At 38.6% G+C, this 5,286-nt stretch overlaps 1 pseudogene; it reads right to left on the bottom strand.

Annotated features, from left to right (window-relative positions):
- Window positions 1–579: 579 nt before the first annotated feature.
- LOC114033792 lies at window positions 580–3,027 on the bottom strand (annotated as a pseudogene).
- Between the last annotated feature and the right edge of the window lie 2,259 nt (window positions 3,028–5,286).

Genomic DNA, 5,286 nt, shown 5'->3' with positions numbered 1-5,286 from the left:
AATTATTCACGGTGACATTTTTTATCGTAACACTATTATTGTATTATTCTAAATTGTGTACTAAGGACTAACACCCTACAGTGCTTGTCATTTGGTGATATCAGTAGCTTATCAGGCTGAAACAAAAATATTTTTTCTCCTTCTGAGTATTTTATTAACTTTTTGAGGGAGTCAAGCAAGTTGGGGTTTCCATCTAGTCAACAAAAAGGAAATGTAAGTAGGTCTAGTTAAGGGTTTTGTGTGTGTTTGAGAAAATACATTTTTTCCAGCTGTTACTTTTCCCCTAGTTTTTCTGATCTCCATCTTTAAAAAAGGCAACATAAACTGTAAAATTACCACACAAAATAATGAACTGGTTCTGATCTTTTAATAAAACAATTAACATAATATACAAATATAGTGTGAATGTAACTAGTTACTTTTGAATTTAACATATATGTTTAGTATCTTCTAATAATAATTCAAAATGTTTGTCTTTGGAGGTTTCATCCCTTCTTTAAACCTGACAATTAGTTTCTTGAAGTTGATAAGATAAAGTTCCATTAAAGGCCTTATATAAGTTGCAACACATACTTCCTTTTAGCTACCAGATTTGTATTTGATTCACTGATTTGTACCTCCAAATTCAAAAGGTGGCTCTCTAGCCTAATTCTTCCAAAGGTGGCTCTGGATCAGTTGTAGCAAACTGGGCAGCATCCTCAATCTTTTTCCTTACTTCAACATCAATTTCCTTTAATTCTTTAATACTGGCAAGGTTGTTGTTCACCATTCTATCCTTGAGAAGCATGGCAGAGTGACTTTCTTCCTCCTCACTTCCTGAATTTCTTCCTGAGTGCTATAAATGACACCAGGGTATGCTGTGTCCATGATAATGATATGTCCATTAGCACGAGGCCCTTTCCTGATCTACAGTAGGCACCTACAAATTTTGTTGCCTCATGGACACAGAAAGTATCCATACCATCTACACTTATTCTTAGAATAAAGTCTCCCCTTTTGTAATAGTCAATGCTGGCTGTTTCTCTCTCTACAAAAGTTCCCATGCCTTATCTCACAAATGAAAATACAAGACAATTTCCACAAACTGCCATATTGTATTTTACATTTTCATCTACTTTTTCATTCTTTTGTTTCCGTTTGACTGATTCTTATTATCTTATAGAGTCATTAGCTTCCATTTGTCCAACTCTAATTTTTAGCAAATTGCTTTTTTCTATTAGATTTTGTACTTCCTTCCCCATTTGGCCAATTGTATTTTTTAGGGATTGTTTTCTTCAGTGCACTTTTTTTTCCAGTTGGCCAATTGTATTTTTTAAGGACTTGTTTTCTACAGTTAATTTTTGTCTTTCATTTTCCAAGCTATTGACTCTCTCTTGCATACCTCTCATTTCTTTTCCCATTTTTTCTTCTATTTCTCTCATTTGACTTTTAAAATCCTTCTTGAGCTCTTCTAAGAAGGCTTTTTGGGCTTTAGACCAGTTCATATTCCCTTTTGAGGTTGCAGATGTGGGTTTGTTGACAATGTTGTCCTCTTCAAATTTCTGCCTTGATCTTCACTGTTCTCATAATATGAATCTATGGTACGTTTCTTTTTGCTCATGGTGTTTGCTTATTTCCTGACCTTTAAAGAGATTGAGCTCTTCTGTTGGGGAGCAGGGGGCACTGACCCAAGCTTCTTGTGTTGGGAGCCTAGGGCCTGCTCACTGGCTTTGTGTGCTGAGGCCTGTGATGCTGGCCATTGGAGGCTGTAGGGTTCTGGCAGCTTATCTAGTGTTGGACTGGAATCAGCAACACTGAAACTCTAGGGGTAGGATTGGGTAGTCTGGCCCCTGGAAGTTGTCTGCTCACCTTGGCCTTTCCTTCCTTTCATTTTCTCCAACTCCTTTTAGATGGATGTTGCAGGGTGTTTATCCACCTAGGGCCCCTTGGAGAACTGCTTCCCTTAGTTTTGCTGAGGCATTGGGAAAGCCAGTTGCTATAGAATGCTGAGGCACCTGGTGGTTTTCCACGCTAGTTTCCACCAGTTCCCCAGCCCTCATTGAGTCACTTGGAGGTCCAGGTGTTGATGTTTGCCTGCTTCACCACCTAGGTTTCATGATCTCCTCCTGGTATGCTGAGGTGGAGCTTTCCACTAGCTAGCTGGAATACCTCACATTCTGTATTGCTGCCCTTCCCCCTGGGCAAGAGGGACCTTTCCTGTTAATCTCTCAAGCTACCTGTGCTACCTGACTGCTGCACCCTGTCTGTTTTCTGGTTCAGTTGTTCCAGGGTTTTTCCTAGGGCTATATTTTCTGGGCTTTCAGAGGTTAAAACTGGAAGATAAGAACGATTTACTTCTTACTCTGCCATCTTGGCTCCCAGAAGCAGAACAGCCCAAACTGCCATATTGTAAGCTTCACATATCTGACCCTGATTAGCAGCACCATCTCTGTACAAAAGTCAAAGAGATCTCATCTTTTTCATTGTACTTACAGCCTGGGCAATACCAGCTCCCAAAAGTACCTGAGCTCCAGCAATGCTATTGCTACCATAAAAGTTATTAGCATAAATGTGCATAGAACCTCACTTTCCTTTAACATATCCCCCTCTTCATCAAGTAAGCTCCGCCAGAATTTCTTGAATGGGAAGTCCACTAATATAGATAAAGCCATGAGCTCCAAAGGCTGTAATCACATGATCTATAGGAATTATGCCAGCTTCAAGCTCCATACAACAAGCTTCTTGGCCATCATACAAGTGGCATAAACCACTGATGATCTTTTGCTTATACAGTTGGTGTGCTTTCAATTCCCTCCAATGGATAGTCTGCATGATCTTACAGTACTTTAGTCCTTCCCCTCTAGTGAGAACCACTGTGGTGGGAAGGCCTTCCCCAAGTTGAAGAACGTTACATTGCTTAACATCAAATGAAGCATCACTTGCAAAGTTACAGGCTGCCAATAGCACTCTTCCAGTCTCAGTAGCAGCTCCTGGTTTTTGGGAGGTGCCCATCAGCTGGCAGGAAACGACAGCAAGCGTTTTCTGCATGGGGCAGGAGCTGTGTCAGTGGAGAGGCTGTTGGCCAGCTGCAGATGGAGCTGGAAGGGACTGTATCCATGTCCTGAGTCTCCTTCAGAAGCCAGTCCCTGATGTCATATCTTTTCCACTTTGCAAATCTTAAAGCACAATATAATGTTGGATATTGTTTTCTGTGTTGTCTTCTTATATTACAGTGTAAGTTCCTTGATCAGAGATTGTCCTTTTAAAAAAACTCTATGTATCTATCTATCTATCTAATTTTGGTTTTCAACATTCCCTTTATTAGATTTTGAGTTCTAAATTTTCTCCCTCCCTACACTACCCCCTCCCCAAGATGGCATGCAACCTGTTATAGGCCATACATGTATTATCATATTAAAAACATTTCCACATTGGTCATGCTGTGAAAGAAGAATCAGAATGAAAGGGTAAAAAAAAAAAAGCAGCAACAAAAAGGAGAAAATAGTATGCTTCCATCTGCATTCAAACTTTACATCTTCTCCAACATTTATAATTTTCCAGTTCTGTCATGTTAGCCAATCTTTGTCAAATCTATAACAATACAGGTCTTTCCCCAATTGATAAATGGTCAAAGGTTATGAATGGGCAGTTTCTTTTTTGTTTTGTTTTTTAGGCAATTGGGGTTAAGTGTCTTGCCCAGGGTCACACAGCTAGTAAGTGTTAAGTATTCGGTCTGAGGCCGGATTTGAACTCAGGTCCTCCCTTACTTCAGGGCCAGTGCTCTATCTACTGTGCCATCTAGCTGCCCCATGAATAGGCAGTTTTTGGGTAAAGAAATTAAAGCTATCTATAGTCACATAAAAATGCTCATAAAAAAGTGCTCTAAATCAGAATTGATTAGAGAAAAGCAAATTAAAACAACTCTGACGGACCACCTCACACTTATCAGGTTGGTATGTTGTCTCATTATTGTCATTCTCTTGGATGAAGTTACCGATTGTTTCTATAATTTGTTGTTTGATCCACTCATTTTTTTAAGGATTAGGTTATTTATTTTCCAATTAGTTTTTAGTCTGTTTTTCCACGGCCCTTTATTACATGTAATTTTTATTGCATCACGATCTGAAAAGGACACATTTAGTATTTCTGCCTTTCTGCATTGTATTGTAAGGTTTTTATGCCTTAGTAAGTGGTCAATTTTTATGCAGGTGCCTTGTACCACCGAGAAAAAAAGTATATTTCTTTCTATCCCCATTCAATTTTCTCCAGAGGTTTCACATATCTAACTTTTCTAAAATTCTACTCACATTTTAAACTTCTTTCTTGTTTATTTTATGGTTAGATTTATATGGTTCTGAGAGGGGGAGGCTGAGGTCCCTCATTCGTATTGTTTTGCTGTCTGTTTCTTCCTATAACTCACTTTACTTCTAAGAATTTGGATGCTATACCACTTGGTACATATATGTTTAATATTGATACTACTTTATTGTCTATGGTACCTTTTAGAAGTATGTACTTTCCTTCTTTATCTCTTTTAATTAGATCTATTTTTGCTTTTGCTTTTTCTGAGATTAGGATTGCCCCGGAACTATAACCAAGAACTCTGTATGAGTAATAGAGTTGCCAATCAGCATCAACTGAACTGAGTAACAGAAAAGTTTTCCCTGTAATCCCTTTCTGACCAGTTGTCCACCTCCCTTACTATCACTCTGCTAAGAGCTCCTGAAGCTGCTGTGTTACAGCTGCTTCCAATCCTCACTGCTGGTGCTGTGGTATACACACTTAGGATTTACCTCCACCCTGGTGTCACAGGACTTTCCTGCTGACTGCCTAAGTTTTCTTAGGCTTGAAAAATGTCTCATCCTGATCTTTTTAACTCTATCACTCTAAATTTGATTTGAGGCATTATTTTGAAATTGTTTGGTGGGGAATCTTGAGAAAATTTAGCTATTTTGTTTTATTTTGTTTCTTTGTATGTTGTCTTTTTGCATTTTTTTGGCATCTTATGTGATAGCTTTGTTTCTCTACTATCTAATTTTGATCTTATATTAGCTCCTCCTTTTCCAAATTGGGAATAAAATACACATTCCAGTATATTTTTCAAGGCTCCTTTCACTTAAGTGTCTACTCTACCCCTACCCATTCTGCAACCAAAAGGTACCAGGCCACTCTCAGTCACTACTTTTCTCTCCTTCATCCATTTTTTTTTCTATTATTATCCAACATTGGCTAGACTAGGCAAAATTCAAGTTAAAAAGTGCATTACTGCACTGGCCAGTTTTCAAGGAGATTGTGGGGAAGTATTTG

This window comes from Vombatus ursinus, unplaced genomic scaffold (assembly GCF_900497805.2).
Source record: "Vombatus ursinus unplaced genomic scaffold, bare-nosed wombat genome assembly UNPS02007408.1, whole genome shotgun sequence".
Lineage (NCBI taxonomy): Eukaryota > Metazoa > Chordata > Mammalia > Diprotodontia > Vombatidae > Vombatus > Vombatus ursinus.
Note: the sequence above shows the minus strand (reverse complement) of the source record. Positions and strands in the feature narration are given on the sequence as shown.